This window comes from Acomys russatus, chromosome 22 (assembly GCF_903995435.1).
Source record: "Acomys russatus chromosome 22, mAcoRus1.1, whole genome shotgun sequence".
NCBI classification, from domain to species: domain Eukaryota; kingdom Metazoa; phylum Chordata; class Mammalia; order Rodentia; family Muridae; genus Acomys; species Acomys russatus.
In genome coordinates, this window is record NC_067158.1 from 59,610,843 (window position 1) to 59,628,155 (window position 17,313).

General features: G+C 38.6%; 1 protein-coding gene and 1 non-coding gene across 2 annotated transcripts in view; both read left to right on the top strand.

Moving 5' to 3' along the window:
- Window positions 1-17,313, top strand: part of Gabrb1 (gamma-aminobutyric acid type A receptor subunit beta1) — a 444,703-nt gene that overhangs the window by 272,398 nt on the left and 154,992 nt on the right. The window lies entirely within an intron of this gene.
- LOC127206043 (small nucleolar RNA SNORA17) lies at window positions 10,500-10,630 on the top strand. The gene has a single exon (XR_007832737.1). It is a non-coding gene; the product is annotated as a small nucleolar RNA SNORA17 (small nucleolar RNA).

Genomic DNA, 17,313 nt, shown 5'->3' on the forward strand with positions numbered 1-17,313 from the left:
ATTAGTTCTTTCCAAATAAGTACTTTGAAAAGCTCAAGAACAACCACTATGGATAAGGACTACAAGATAGAGGGTTTTCTCTGTGTGTCTGAATTCACTGCTGTGAGGCAATAATCAAGAAGCAAGCATCCCAGAGCGCTTACCCCTCCTCAGTCCATCTGAAAATGCAGGTCTTAACTAACCATGGCAGTACAGGGGCAGGCAGGAGGTCAAAGGCTAAACTGAGATAGGTAATTTCTAGCAATGTCTAAGACCATAAGATCTGGAATAAAAAAGATCTTGGTTCCTATGTTGCCAGAGCCCAAGCGCTATAACATAAGTTTGAGACAATCAACCTATACAGAGAAAAGGTTAAAGACAGAGTGGATGGCCCCTTGGGAAAGAACTCTTGCACTGCAAACATGAGGATCTGAGTTCCAATCCCAAATACCCACATCAAACACCAGGCATAGCTGCTCATGCCCCTACATCCCTTTGTTTGGATGCAGCAGTGTGGAGACATGTGAATCCCAAGGGCTCACTGATGAGCTACCCTAGCTCAAACAATGAGCTCCAAGTCTGTCTTGGGGGAATATAACAGAGAGCTACAGAAGGAAACACCCAGGGATTGCTGTGGCTTACCCATGTTCCCAGTGTGCACACACCCATACACTTAGATCCATGTATCAGAGGGGTATATGGAGGAAGAGGAAGAGGAAAAGAAAAGGACATGAAAGAAAAAAGAAGAGGAAGAAGAGATTTGTTTTCACTTGCAGTACTAAAGGTTCCAGTATATAGCTGGATGGCCCAGTACCTTGTACCTGCAGCAATGCAGCACAGCACTGAAAGAACACATGAGTGGGAACTGTTCATATCATGACCAATAAGCAAAGAGAAATGAGAAAGGTCCAAGATCTCATAATATCTTTCATATTCACACCTGTAATCACCCAAAGACATCTCACCAAATCCCACCTCTTAACAAAGCCACCCACCCCTTCCCAATAGTATTGCCCTGAGAATCATGCCTTTTGGGAAAATTCTGAAGTAGAGGTAGTTCGTGTTCTCATTTGGGCTACTTTAAAGCTAATTTGCCTTGGGAAAATTATTCCACTTATTTAATCAAAAGCTTCCTACATTAACAAAGTGCATGATGACAGTTATAAATACACATGGTTCTTCTGGGAAGTAAATAATAATAAAGTCTTGGCATGTAAAAGCCAAAAGTAGACTTAGCTTCTGCTACTCTTACAGGAGAGGAGTGCCAGGAGATTTCCGCAGGAAAACTCTGCTGAACCTGTTCTGCTGTGCCAAGCCTGTGTTATTAGGTTACCAAGATGGGGAAGATGCCAGAAGCCAGTCTGATGGCAGCAGCTCCTCTTTGTTATACAAAATTCCCCTTTGCAGGCCTCCCAGAAGCTGGTCTAGAATGAGGCTCATAAAATATTCATGCATATTCAGCAGTTAACTCCAAGATAACACTTCTCAGGGGATTGATTAAGGAATTTAATTTAAACCAACAGAACCAGTAGTATGCCTGCTGATCCCACATGTAACTGTGCTAGAGAGCATAAATATACATGGACAGGCTTTAGATAGTCTGTGATTCTTACAATTATCTAGTTCAAAGGAAAGCAACCTGATTACCATATGTATGAAGCTGAGAAAGTGATACTTGTACTCTCTGTCAGCACTGGAGAAACAAAGGTGGTTTTGAAATGAGAATATATTGATATTTTCATTTGATGCATTTCAACATTTGTGAGGAGAAGACAATCACTAAACCATGAGAAATGTAAGTAAACAATATTTTTTCTCAAGCTGCTGTGCTCAAACTTTAACCAACAGTAAGTGCCAACTAGCATATCCCCTGTGGTAGCAGGCACATGGAAGTGATTAAATGCCAATAAATAAAGGGTTTCTTATCATGAGCTGTCATTACATATATGAAATAAGAATTATATGTTCTGTTAAATATCAAACCGCTTTTTCAGTAATCTCTGGCATAGAAGTTCAGTATACAAAACAAACAAAAAGTAAAAATTCTCTGGAAAAGCATGGGTTAGATGCCTACAATGGCTTCTGGAATGGCCCTCTATCATGCTAGGACCAAGAGATATTGATTGCAAACAATGTATATGATGTATTTCCCTTGATTTCATACTTGCAAATTATTTTATTTGACCTTAAAAACATCCATAATGCTGATGCTCCCTTAATTTCATAAATAATAAGATTCAGGAGGTAAATATCTGTGAAGATTACCCATGTTATGATAACTATTAAATGTAAAAGCCAAATCTGTAAATCAAGATTCTGAACTTTGACACTATTGCTATGTTCAGCAGAGCATTTCTTTGCCAGGTGAGGGCATAATTGTTGACTTGCCTCTAGACATCCTATCCAAGTTAAGACCACCTACAGAGACTCTGGATATTGCCTGTGTACCCAATGAGACAGAGTGGCTCTCAGGGGGAATAATATGTCCCAGTCTGAAACTATCATCCTTTTTTATTGACATCCTGATCCCTCCTCCCAGCTCCTCCTACCTCCCCTCTCTCACAGATCCACTCCCTCTCCCATCTCCCTTCAGAGAAGAGCAGGCCTTCAAGAGACAACAACCAAAGGCAACAAAACAAAATACAGTAAGACACGGCAAAACTCCCCACACTAAGGCTGGACAAAGCAAGCCAATAGGAGAACAAGAGTCACAAGAGGAGGCAAAAGCATCAAAGACACACCTGCTCCCACAATTAGTAGTCTCACAAAAAAAAAATACCGCTAACATCCATAACATTTATGCAGAGGACCTGGTGTAAACCCCTTCCAACAACATGCTTGCCACCTCAGTCTTTGTGAGCCCAAATGCACGCTGATTAGTTGATTCAGTGACCCATGTTCTCCTCTATCCCCTCTGGCTTCTATAATCTTTCCTCCATCTCTCTTGCTGAGTTCCTTTATCTCTGAGGGGAGAGGCCTGATGGAGACTTCCAATTTAGACTCTTTATGTAATCTCTCTGTATCTCCTTCTATCTGCTGCTGGGGGATACTTCTCTGATGACAACTGGGCAGGACACCCATCTATAAGGATAGCAGAATATCATTAGGAATCATTGCATTGGCTTTTTGGTTTGTTTGTTTGTTTGTTTGTTTGTTTCAGACCAGTCATGTTTGGTTCTACCCTAGATTTTTTTTGACCGTTCAGTCTCTGGTTCCTGGACATCCAAGCAGTGTCAGGCATGGACTTCCTCTCGTGAAATGGGCCTTGAATTATATCAAGCATTGGTTGTCTACTGCCACATGTTCTGCCCCACCATTGCTCCAGCACACCTTGCAGGCAGGTCAAAGGTTTTTTAGGTTGGGTTGGTGTCAGGACACTCCATTCTACCAGAAGGACACGTGATCAACTATGTTCATTGCAGCTTTATTTGTAATAGTCAAAATCTGGAAACAACCTAGATGTCACCCTACTGAATCATGGATAAAGTAAATGTGGTACATATACACAATGGATTTTTACTCAGCTGTTTAAAAAATAGCATCACAAAATTTGCAAGCAAATGAGAATAGAAAATAGAAAAAAAATCATCCTGAATGAAAGTACCTAGGCCAAGAAAGACAAATATGGTATATACTCACTTATAAGTGGATATTGGCCATTAAGTAAATGCTAGCCAAGCTGCAACCCGTAGAACTAGAGAAGTCAGGCAAAGAGGAAGACTCTGGCGGGGGAAATGCATGGATCTCCCTGGGAAGAGGAAATACATAGATTTTGAGGGTAGAATGGGGGCATTGGAGATGGGAGCGGGAGAGATCAGATGGGGTGGGAGGATGGACAGAAAGAGGGTGTGTACAAAGAGATGCCTGGATTGGGGGACATTTGTGGAGCAGTGTGGAAACTTCATGCAATGGAAACTCCCTGGAGTCTATGAGTGTGGCCTCAGTGAGGACATCTAGTAATGGGGGATATGGAATCTCAACTGCCCTATCTGTGGCCAGGCAAGGCTCCCAGTTGCAGACCTGGATTATAGTGGGTTGAGTTGTTGGCTAAGGGGCATTCTGTGGAGATCCCCAAACAACCCAGGCTAAAGCTAGGACAGACGGTTGCTCTCTGCAAACAGACAGCAAAGCTCCAGTTCCACAGCCTCCACAGATTCCATTGAATGGAAAGAGGTTGAGCTGGTGCCTGCATAGAGTCTTCACCCCTATGTTCTAGTCTCTTTGGTGCAGGAAGATACTCTATAGGCTACTGAAACAGAACCACGGATGCCATCATTAACCCAGCATTACTAATCTAATATCCATGGACCCCAAAAAAGTTCCTGGTTTTCATTGAACTTCAGTGTCGAAGATTCAGACTATCATTTTCACTAAATTTTGTTAGAAATATTTATTTCTGTGATTAATATAAAAAACTGACCCGAAATAGAAAGCATGGGAAACTTTATGCCTAATTACAATTATTATAGATGATTTAAAATGCCACTTACTCTGAAACTACTTAAAAATCATGGTATATGTCTGACCCCTTGTGTGCTCTTCTTTAATGCATTACAAGACATATATAACTATACTATTCTTTTTAAAGCTTTTGTTTACCACACTTCAATAAATCACTTCTGTTGTAACATTTTCTTCAATATTTTGCACCTGTAGGTTTTCCTAAATAGATACCCAGAGGTTTTATTAAACATAAAAGGGATCTATGATATTAAAAAATTAAGAAGTCCAACTTAAATCCCCTGCATCTTAATCCCCTATATTTCAAAAACCACTGGTGAAGTTGCCAAACTGCTAAGTCACGGATTCTGAATTCTGCTCAGATGCAGGTTATTAGCTGTGACTTGAACGCAGCTAAAGAACTCTCTACCCCAATTCCTTTACGTGCAAAATGAGGACATGAGCACAGACCCCATATGGTTCTCAATATGATAAGCACTTAGCACCTAGGAAACATTTAATAACCACGCATTGTACTACTGCTTTAATGTCATAGAAGTAGGCTTTATTCAGATGGAGTTGTTCAGTGGGTATTTGGCCAGTACCAATGGCTTTAATAAAGTGAAGAAATTACTGATACATGTGCCAGAGAATACAAATGCATATGAGTCTCTCTCTTGGCAGCTAACATCTTCCATTTGCAGATAAATATATGAAATTCATTATTTTTGAAGAGGAATTTGGAAGGTTTTTGCCACTTCATTTGTTCTTAGACACCGTGGGGATGTGCAAAGGACTTATTGCACAGCGCTGCTCTCAGAGAGTGAGAAGGCAGTGGAAACAGCAAACACAAAGGCAAACTGAGAATTGTTATACTGGGTGGAGCACACCCAGCCTGGGTTTCAGACTTTCTCCTGCCCTTTGGTACCAGTTACTAACAGACAACTGCTGATGTCACATCTCCATCCCTGCTCCATTCTCACTGCAAGGAATCTCTTTTCTCCTGTGATGCCAATTCATGATAAATGCTCACAAAGGCATGACAATTTCAGTTGCCAGACCATCTGGCTACTAGATATTTCATCATAGATTCTATAGCCAAGAGCTTCATCAGTTGCCCTGTTTCTATGGAAACAGGAGCTATGGTGATAATTCGTGACTTAGATGAACTGTCTTACTGCTTATCCAGGATTGCCTGTGGGGGTCAGTAAGCACAAACTATACTTAGAGTCCTGCAGCTTGGGTGCTGGGTGCTATTTGCTTATTTTCTTTGCCCGTATGTGTATTCTATATTCTAGGGTACTTTGAAAACCAAACAAAAGTGTGATCTGAACATAAACCATTTTTATTCTACCTTAATTATCAGAAATGCATATTTGGATATGTAGATGAATGCATTGAGCATTCACTCTACGAACAATATAGGTCAAATATGTGAATATCAGGTCACTTTGTGCTTAAAACTTTCCCAAGTAAAGTCCAAATTCCTTAGTTCAGTAAGCAAACAAAATATGAATTAAAATTACAGAAGTTTGTGGGTGAACTGGTCAGTTTAGTCAGAATGCTGTTAAAGTAAAAAACAAACAAACAAACAAACAAACAAACAAACAAAGCTCAAAAAAATTAGTTAGGCCAAGGACAATACAGGAGGTAAACTTTAAACCCCTTCCCAGATCTAGCCAATGGTCAGAATATTCTCCACAGTTGAGTGGAGAGTGTGATACGACTTTCTCACGTACTCTGGTGCCTCACATTTGACCATGTCCCCTGGAGGGGGAGACCTGGTGGCACTCAGAGGAAGAACAGCAACTAGCCAAGAAGAGACTTGATACCCTATGAGAATATACAGGGGGACGTAATCCCCTTCAGGAACAGTCATAGGGGAGGGGAATAATGGGAAAATGGTGAGGGGAGGAATGGGAGGATACAAGGGATGGGATAAACATTGAGATGTAACAAGAATAAATTAATAAAAAAAATTAGTTAGATAAAAGAGAAAATGTATGTTGCATTGTTTCAGAAGTTTTAGCCCATGATTACTTGGTCCTGTTGCTTTTGACCTCTGGTGGCATAGTCTATCACCATGTGGTTGGCCACAAGAGGTACATTGACCCCATGAAACCCATGAAGCAAGAGGTTGGAGGAGCTAAACTCTCAACATCCTCTCCAAGGGCATTCCCCCAGTCACCCAGTGCTTTCCCATAGGTGCTCCCCCAAATCACTACAAACTGGAGATTAAGCCTTCTACCTATGGGCCTTTTATTCAAGATCCAAACTATATCAATAAATGAAATCAATTTATTATTAAACAGTGACTGCATTTATAAAAATAGAGCACATGCCACAGCAAAGTGCATTGCAACTATTACAGGTAAATATTGTTTGACAAAACACCTGCTTAGTTTTTTGTTCTTGTTGTTATGAGAAGTTGAAAATTCAAATGCCTTCCTTTCTGGAGCATAAAAAGCCATTAATAGGAAAGGCCCCTTGACCTCCCCCCTCAATGTCTAACTTCTACTCAGTTGTCATATTTTGACTATAAGGCACTGCTCCAATTTCTAGCAGCCTGCCTCTTGTAGGTTTAGGACTTCCATGACACCCTAGTTTCTCACAACACCAGGGTCCAAGTCAGCAGTCTAGCTCATCTATCTATCTTAGAATGTCCTAGTGTTCTCCCATCCCCCCAACATGATCTGCTTCCCTTCTGAAGGTTAGAGACCCCCTTATATGTCCTACCTAGCACATACCCAAATGTATATGTGCGTATGTGTGGGTGTATACCTTTGTATATAGTATATATTCTAATGATGTTTACATATCTCGCCTCACCTCTTAAATCTATTATTTGAACAATCACAAATATACATAGTGGGTTACTGTAACCCCAGTTTAAAAATAAAAATAAAATTTGCTCAGGTAACTGTGAAAGACAGGGTGAGCCTGAACCCTGGACATCAAACTCAGTATTGTCAAAATTTGACATGCCTGATAGTGCAGGTAGAACACTAGGTGATTTTTGACTACAGTGTTGATTCAAAATGACATAAATATAAACACACTAACCAGCACTGAACCACATAATAAGAGAAACATACTCTTTGCAACTCTTAGGCATCAATCTCATTGAAAATTGTATACAGCATTGGTACACATACAAAACTTGTATTAATTTGTTCATTTATAATGAAACAAGTTAGATGTTATAACCAGATCAAAAGTAATTTCAAAAGTATATTGAATAGTTAAGCACCAAAAAGTGAGCCCTGGCTTGGTAAGCTATAAGTCTGTGGCCTCTAAATCAGAGACTGAGGACAGGGATGAGCTGTATGAGTCAGGAGATACACGTAGACACTCGCCAGAGAAGAAACAACGTGAACTAGGACAAAAGGCATGCTCAGCAGCAAAGATTTGTCCTTACAATAACAGGATAAAATGAAAAGGTAAAAAAAATTTTTTTCAGGAAGTGACAGGTGGAAGATATTAGAGACGAGATGAGAAATTGGTGAGATGGAAGTTTGTGGAGGATTTAGTTTTAATCGAACTAAACCCTAAGGATGAATATCGGGTTTTCTGTATTCATTTAGTTGTTCTGTAGGTAAGGGTGAGATTTACTCTTCCTGGGGGAGCCACTTAAGCAATATTGTGTACATGGTGGTCACTGTGTAGAAACTTTAGAAGAAACATGATTTGGAATTAGTGGTGTCCGGTGGGAACAACAGGCTATCAAAGAGCATTTTAAATTGTGTGGATTTGGACTCAGGGTCTCAACCAAATGGGTGACCAAGAATTAGTAATAGAACTATTCTAGACTCATATAAACACTGCTTATCACTTCCTGAATGAAACGCAAAGATTGTCGAATTGCTAAGTTTGAGATTAATAAGATAATTACCCAACATACATTTGGCCTGGTAGGCATTAAAACTTGACTTGGGTTTAAACAAAGGTCTTGGGTGGGAAGTGATGGCTGACCTTTTTTCACGCTATGAAGTCTGGAGATAAGTGGCTGTACTTAATAAACACAGAAATCTGATGGAGACCCCATCCATCTCCATGTATCCCTTTGTACTCTTTGGACCTCACTTGCATTCAACTGAGTTGGAAGAGAAAGAAAAAGAGATGACACCAATGTCAACAGTGCCTTTTATAGCCTTCCTAGAAGGATGGCAGTCTCAGATGAATTACAGTCACCCACATACCCAGGGATAGAGGTTGGGACCAGGTTAGTATGTGCAGTAAGCATCATCCATTGCAGAAGGACTCCAAGAGCAGAACCTACACAAAGAAGTAATGCATTCGCTGTCCTGTGGTCTATATAAAGAAAAAAGTCAACTTTGCCTTAATCCGGTAATCTTATTTCATCAGAGATAATGATCCAAATCAGTACTAAGTTTCCTTTAATTTGAAGCCAGAGACAGAAATATGTAATATTTTTAAGTAGCATTGTAAATTTTGAAAACGGAGTCTGATTTTATCTCCAAATATACAGACTGTGAGACATTGTGTAATATAGCTGACCTGAAGTCTGTAACTATGTCAACATCATGAAAAATGAGTATGATGCAACAAAAAAGCCCAAGCTAAAGAGGACTTAAAAGTCCTGGCAATGAAACATGATGTCTGGCCCTTGATTTAATTATCTTTATTTTCTTAAATAAAAATAAAGAATTATCAAAGACATTCCAGACTTAACTAGATAAAATTTGTACTGGAAGAAACATCTCAAAAACAAAATTCTTCCTCATTTCCCTACCCACCACTCACCCAATTTCATCTTCTCCTTTATTTATCATCTATCTGTCTGTCTGTCATCTATCTATCTATCTATCTATCTATCATCTATCTATTATCTATCTGTGTATCTATCATCTATCACCTAGCTATCATCTATCTCTATCATCTGTCTATAAATCTCTATTTAAAAATTAAAATCAAAACATGCAAAGTTAATATTTTTTTACTATTTACTATTTACTATTTAATTTTTTACTATTATAATGATGTGGTCATTTCTTGTCTGCCCTGGTCTAGAATCTACGCCAAAGTATTTATGAGTTAAATATCATCATGGCTGCAAGTATCTTATGTGTTTTTCATGAAAATAATATTTGAGAAGACAGATGGAATACAAGAACCATGGGGAGAATGTAATTACATAGAGCTCTTGTCCAGTGTGTGCAAAGCCCTGGTTCACTCCCAGCATCCATCCCAGCACTACACACAAACAGAACATTGGTGAATCTAGAGAAAGAAAAACAGTATCCTGCTATAAATCTAGATGGTTGGAAAGTCATTTAACTTCCCCCAAATATCCATGTCTAATAAAAAAAACTGAATAAGCCACCTTACCTGAAAAAGGTTTCTTTGTACATTAACTGATTAAGTCAAAGATATTGACATAGACATATTATCCTGGTGGCCGAAACATATCGCATGATCCTGAGATGAGAAGCAGGAAGCTAGACATAATTTCATAATGGCTTCTAAATTGATTTTGTGCTCATGTTAATTGCCATAACATGTTTATATTTTTAGGTATCAACTGTCCCTGGTGCATACAATAAAGCCATAGTCTTTTTTTTATTAATTGTATTCATTTCCTTTTAACTTATGAGTGTTTCGCCTGCATAGATACATGTTTACCATGTGTATGATAGGTGCATGTGGAGGTGAGAAGAGGCTGTTAGACACCCTACAATAGAATGACAGATGCTTGGGAGCCACCATGTGGGACTCTGCAACACAACTGGATCCTCTGCAAGAGCAACAAGGACTTTTAACCTCTGAGCATGTCTCCATCCATGAAAAGGCCAAAGCCGCAATGCTTTAGATATAGGGTAAATAAATGTAAAGTTGAGTAAAAACTCACCAAAAAAAGCAAAAAAAAAAAAAAAAAAAAAAAAAAAAAAAACTATCAGAATGAAAGTAATCTTTGTTCTCACTTTGTTCTACATGCAAACCATGCATAGTATGTTATCCTAACCCTAACTATAAATACTAAAAAGTTAACGATGATAAACAGAAGTTCAAAGATGCAAGTCTTATTCAGATTGAAATGGCTAGTTAAAAGGTAATAATAGGCTGCCTCTAGAGGTATTGCAGGTGTGGCTGCTGTGTCACAGGTTTGTGAGGAGGTGAAAGAAAGGAGAGAGGCTATGCCTATGCTCAACGTTCTAACCTGTGACCATCTGAATGATTGTAGCCATCCTAGTAAAAAGTGAACCTAAGACGACCACCAGTCTACCACCAGGGGCCCAGTCAGGGAGGCATCCTGAAATGACCACTGGTCCAGCACTGTGCAGGCTCTGATAGGATTCCAGGGTGGAGAGCAAGCAGGAGACTAGAAGAACCATAGGTCATGACAAGACGTGAGCCTGGGACAGACCCCCCTCGCACAGGGCCACTCGGGCAAGCCTGGCAGAAGAGTGAGCCCAAGATTGGTGCTATGGGGCTCACCTGAGATGACCACCAGTCTGGTGCCACACAGACTGTGCCCAAAATGACCGTTGCTCAGTAATCAGGTTACATCAGCGGGGCATAGCACTCCTGATACAACTCTTGAGATGACCCCAAGCACCAAAAGTGGTAGAGAAATGGAAGAAAAAGAGAAACAGAAGAATATGGGCACAATGAAGCAAGGCAGAACTGGAGACTCAAGCCGGATGTGAGTAGCCAGTGGTGCCACCTGAGACCATGGTCAGGACGTTCACCCCCTCTATGAGATAAAATCCCAACAGCGTGTGAGCTGTGCCTCTCTCTTCCAGGATCTTCTTGTGGTTTCTAATACAATGGGATTAACTAAAGAGTAAATTACAGCCTAGGTTCTAAAACTGTAGGCTTAATTTAAAAATAAATAGAACAACAGAAGCAAACAATTGAGAATATAAGCAACACAAAACGTTATATCTGACCACTGTTCTCTGCTGCTGTCACATGAGACTCTTGCATAAGAACTGTTGATTCACACTTTTTACATGCACTGAAGCTTGATTTCCTCCAAATTTCATTCTCATGAGAGTCTCATGTTTACTATGCCTTCCAAGATAAATGTAGCTGAAATTTTATTTCTTAAATAGCTGTTGTTGTTGTTGTTGTTGTTGCTGCTGTTGTTGTTGTTGTTGTTGCTGTCGTTGTTCTTGTTGCTGTTGTTGTGGTTGCTGTTGTTGTTGCTGCTGCTGCTGTTGTTGTTGTTGTTGTTGTTGCTGTTGTTGTTGTTGCTGTTGTTGTTGCTGTTGCTGTTGTGGTTGTTGTTGTTGCTGTTGTGGTTGTTGTTGTGTTGTTGTTGTTACTGACTGGGCACACACCAAAATGGATTTTTAATCAATTGCTATGATTTTATACAGAGCATACAATGGGTTACTTCACAACTTATTTATAGTGTCTGCTAGATTATTCATTTTTAAGATATGTTTATTTTATATTTTATGTGTATAGGTATTTTGCCCGCATGCATATATGTGTGCACCATATGCCTGCCTGTTGCCATTGATACCCTGAAACTGGAGTTACAGACAATCGTGAGCTGCTGTGTGGGTGCTTGGAATTGAACTGCTGAGCCATTTCTCCAGACCCCTACCAACTATTCTTTTCTTTTAGATTTTATCTAAGCATTCACTGCCTACCCATAAACCAGTGCTTGCTCAGGCTTTCCCATTTTTTAAAATTTTTGTTCATTTTTTTGTTTTGTTTTGTTTCACTGACATCACCAGACCCAAGCGCAGGTAAATTTACTCACTCCATGGCTAAGGCACAAGTTTCTGTGATAAAATACCTAACTTCAAATTCCTACTCTAACATTTCCCACCTTAGCCAATTCATGAGCTTTCTTCATCCTCAGTTTCATTATCATCTTTTTATGTCTATTCATCATATATAGTGATGGATTTCATAAAGACATCTCAGAGAATCGGTGCATTCTTTATTTTGATGACATTTACACCACACACATCTTTTAAACCCCACTCTCCTTCCTACTGTTCTTCATTACCCCAATCTTGATTCTTACTTTCATGTCATATATTGGTATGTGTGCATATAATATGTGTGTGTCATATATGTGTGAAGGTAATATATAGGCATGTACCACATATGTGCAATTAATTTTATGTTTTATATAAAATTTAGCATCCACCAATGGAGTCTAAGATTTATGTCTTTCATGTCTGGCTTATTTCACTTACCATGTTGGTTTCCCTTTGTCTCCACTTTCCTACACATGACATAATTTCGTTTTTCTTTATAGCTAAATAAAACTTGAGAGAGAGAGAGAGAGAGAGAGAGAGAGAGAACTACAATCTCATTGTTTGTCCATCTCTCAAGGGACATTTAAGCTGATTCTGTAAGTTTGATGATTATAAGTAATGGAAGGAAAAAATAGATGTGCAAGTTTCCCTGTATTTTGTTGACATAAATCTCTTTATCTATAAACCCAGGATCAGTTCATAGCTGAGACATATTTTAGATTTACTTTTAGTTTCTTGGAGAAGCTGCATAGGACTACCCATAATGGTTGAACTAATCTGCATCCTCGCCCACAGTGAGCAAGGTTTCTTTTTCCTCATGTCTTCACCCTGACTGACTTGGAATTTCTATGTCACTTTGATTTGTATTGCCCTAATAGCTAAGCATATTGAACGTCTCTTTCTTATATTTATTGTTCTTCATATTTTGAGAACTATGTTTATTTTGTTAGCCCATCTATTGATTCAATTTTTTGGTTTTGTGGTATTTGGGGTTTTTCTTTCTCTTTCTTTCTCTTCTTCTTCTTCTTTCTTTCTTCCTTTCTTTCTTTCTTTTTCTTTAAATATTCTGGATTAATCCTAAGCCAGATGTATAACTATCGATAACTATCAATAAATTTTCTACTTCCTATTTTGCTATGCAGAAGCCTTTTAACTTCATACAAACTCATTGTTAATTTTTTGTCTTATTTCCTGCTCTAAGTCATTTTCAGAAAGTTCTTGCCTATATTTGTATCTCAAAGTATTTTCCTCTAACAGCTTCAGAGTATGCAGCCTTATGTTAAAGTCTTGATTCATTTTGAAATGATTTGTATATGGCATGGGTGGTATGTATCTAATTTCATTCTTTTACATGAGGTAACTCACTGTCTCAACACCTATGTTGAAGAGACAGTCTTTTACCCAATGTATGTTTTGTCAAAACTCAGGTGGCTGAAGCTACAGAGGTTATTTCAGTGTCCTCTGTTCTTTTCTATTGACTCACTTCTTCACTTGTGCACGTGAACCATTCTGGTCTTGTTACTATGCTCTGTGGTATAACCTGAAATCAGTTATGATAACGTATGTAGTGTTAATCTTTTTGCTTAGAATTGGTTTGTCCATTCAGTGCCTTGTGTGCTTCTCTTTTTCTGTGAAGAATATCATACAGTGAGATTTTTATGGGACTTATTTTGAAATATTGGAGCACTTTCTTTATTTTTAAAATAGAACCTACATCATTAACATGTTATTTTTAGCCCATTTTCACTTACTCATAGCTTAATTTTTTTTCTTTACCTCAGTCACTTTACACTGATATTCAATGCTAGAGGGAAAGAAGCACATCAAAATTTTTAATCATAAATTAATTTGAATATGATGATTTAACTTTGTGCTTGAGCTAAACCACTAATTAACTATGAATATAAACCTTTATTGTTACTGAAAAAAGTAAAAATTCAAATTATTAAGCATACGCACATCATTTGTCTGGTACACAAAGTATAATCTTTTTACTATTGTCTCTTAAATATACCAACAAGTGCTCCAAAAAAGTCTTTTATCTTGCCTTCTCTTCAGCTGCACGTTTCTACCTCTAGCCAAAGTCATGCCTTCCTTACAGACTAGCCAATGTGCTAAGTCAGACATGAAAGCTACACAAATGACACCGTGTGGACACCATTTGACTACCTTGAATATGTATGCATCTCTTTTATTTTTTATTGTATTTTTAATTTATTCACTTTACATGACAATTATAGCCCCCTCCCTCATCTCCTCCGAGTCCCACCTTCCCCCTCACTCCCCCTTTTCCTTCTTCTAGTCCTCAGAAAGGGGGAGTTCTCCCCTATCATCTGACCCAAGCCTGTCAGGTCTCATGGAAACAAATTCATTGCGAATTTATTGCCATCGCTTTTCACTTCAGTTATTTGCAAAATAAAGTTAAATTTCTACTTATACTTTCCAGGGACACAACAGTGTCCTTAGGTAAAATTCATATTTCTTTCAAACAAAGTTGTTTCCACCTGTCCATCTTCCTATCCAGTCTTCCCTTGGCAAGCCCCCATGTTCCAACTATATCAACATAGCCAAGTTCCCAATCATGTGCATGTTGTCCTCAACTGCCGCTGTTTGGGAAAAATGGATATAAAATATGGAGTGTACAGAATAAGTGAGCCACTAGCTTATGCAATAAAGATGAAACATAGAATAACAAAGTATAAATAATTAATAAATAAGTTGCTTTGAAAATAAATGTAGAATTCATAAAGTGGGCTCATTTTATGTATAAAAAATTAATAGCATGTATGACATTGCAAATAGGAGTAAATAGAAAATATCTGATTGAGCAAGTAAGAGTTACTACTTACAAAGTTACAGGGATAGCAAGGCCAAAGTCTTGATCATCCACTGATAACTAGGAGATCTCCAAACCTGACCACTCAGAGGCAAAATTCAAGGACTCCATTCAGACTCAATATGTTCCACTCAAGAAAAATCAATGAAACCCACAGTTGCTGAAGGACTAACAACCATCACTACAGTGTGGCTGGACAAAATTTTCCTTGCTCCTCTCCCTTTGTGTCATTGCCTTATTCCCTTCTGTGAGATGCCTCATTTAAAGTTCAGGTTTGCCCACTGTACTCATATAATCAACAGACAAGTATAAGAAGAGAGTGGTGAGAGATAAGAGAGAGGGAGGGATGAAGAGATCTGAGAGAGACTGTATGCCTTAGAATTCATGAGCAAGGTTCTCAGCATGCAATTGGCTACACACCTTTTCCATTTCTTCTCACCATGTTTTAAAGTAACTTAATATTTTCTGTAATTTAAGTTTGGCTTAAGAGCCTTGCTGTTACTACCTCATTATCTCTGTGTAGTTTGCATGTTATTCTATGTGGAAGCTGCTCTTGAAGCAAAGAAATTTCTCCTCTCACCTTAGCTGTGTTGTATCCTTATGCATGCTCCTACACACATTTCACTTTCTAGAAACACCCTTCATCACAGATCTCCAGAAAGTGAACACTTATTCCAAGCCAAAGGATGCTGGTTTTATATTAAAAGTCTTTCTTAATTTGTTTCACCACTCTGCCTTGTGTTAGGCAGCTTCCAACACAGATCTCAAGGATCTCCACTCTCTGATAATTGCATCACTTTATAACTTCTTTTCCTTTGGTATAGCTGGACCTAGTGACTCAATTTTTCAAAAAAGCAAAAATGATACAATGTCATGACTAAAATTGTGTTTTGAAAAGACTCACTAGCTGGCCATTTCTTGCTATTTCTGATGAAAGCCAGCTGAGAGTTGTTTCATGAACAGGCTTCTTTTGGCAAACTGAGAAGGTACAAGAAAGAAACTGAAACAAGGATATATTAAATATTCATAGGTATATAACAACTATGTTTATACATATATGCATATGTATAAGACTGGTGCAAAGAAGTATAAGTTTTAATTTATTACAGTTTATTCAGATTACATCCCAATTGTTATCCCCTCACTTGTATCTTCCTGTTCCCACCTCCCTCCCTTTTCTGGCCTATTCTCCTCCCCCAAACCTCTGACAGAAAGATTCTCCTCCCCTACCATGTGGCCACAACCTATCAGGTCCTATCGAGATAGCCTGCTTCCCCTTCCTCTGTGTGCCACTGAGCCTCCCCACCAAGGGGAAGTGATCAAATCAGGGCACCAGAGTTCATGTCAGAGGCAGTCCCTGCTCCCACAACAACCGTAGAGAATGAGCTGTCCATTCGATAGATCTGAGCAGGGTCTAGGCTTACTGCATGCATTGTTCTTGCTGGCTGCAACAGTTTGTACAAAACCTGCTGGATCCAGATATGGAGGCCTTGATGGTCTCCTTGCAAGGCTCCTGAACCTTCTGTGTCCTCTCATACCCCCATTCTTCCATCCGACTCTCAGTCCTCCACCCAGGGTCCAGCATGGAGTCCTCATGTACACATGCATGCACATAGGCATACAAAGCAAAACCCAAAAAAAAGTCACTGAGTTCCAAACACATGTGTGTGTATGCACACATATGTATACATATACATAGATAGATAGATAGATAGATAGATAGATAGATAGATAGATAGATAATCATATAGATATAATAATGATTTCATATCAGTTTTTAAAACACCATTGCTGCTAACTCTTATTAATGGCACAGTTACTAAGTTATGGCAATATCCAAAGTATCATGTAGAATTTTTGAATAGTCATGACTCTGGATTATTAGGCATAGACTATGAATGTGTTTTCTGTCTATATTTTAATTTAGGTAATTACAATCTGCTAACCTCATTCATTTGCAGTTTTAGGTGTATATAATTGAGTTCTCTGCTTTCTGTGTCAAAATTGTAACATACTCATGCAGTCAGTTTGAAGTTCTATGGTTACCTTGAAAATACCTTGTTACTATTAGGATTAATTTTCCCAAATCCTTCAAAATATTATTTAAATCATTGTTGTTTTAAATGCAAGTGATTTCACAATGTAGTATTAATTGATGACATTTAATAATTAAATTTGTGGTGACTACAAAAAAAGAGGGGGAAAGACTTAACAACCTCAATTCATTAGGATGTGGGGAACAGACTCTCATAAAAACTCATGCAAGGTCAGACAGTGATGGTGGTAGTGGTGCGCACCTTTAATCCCAGCACTCGG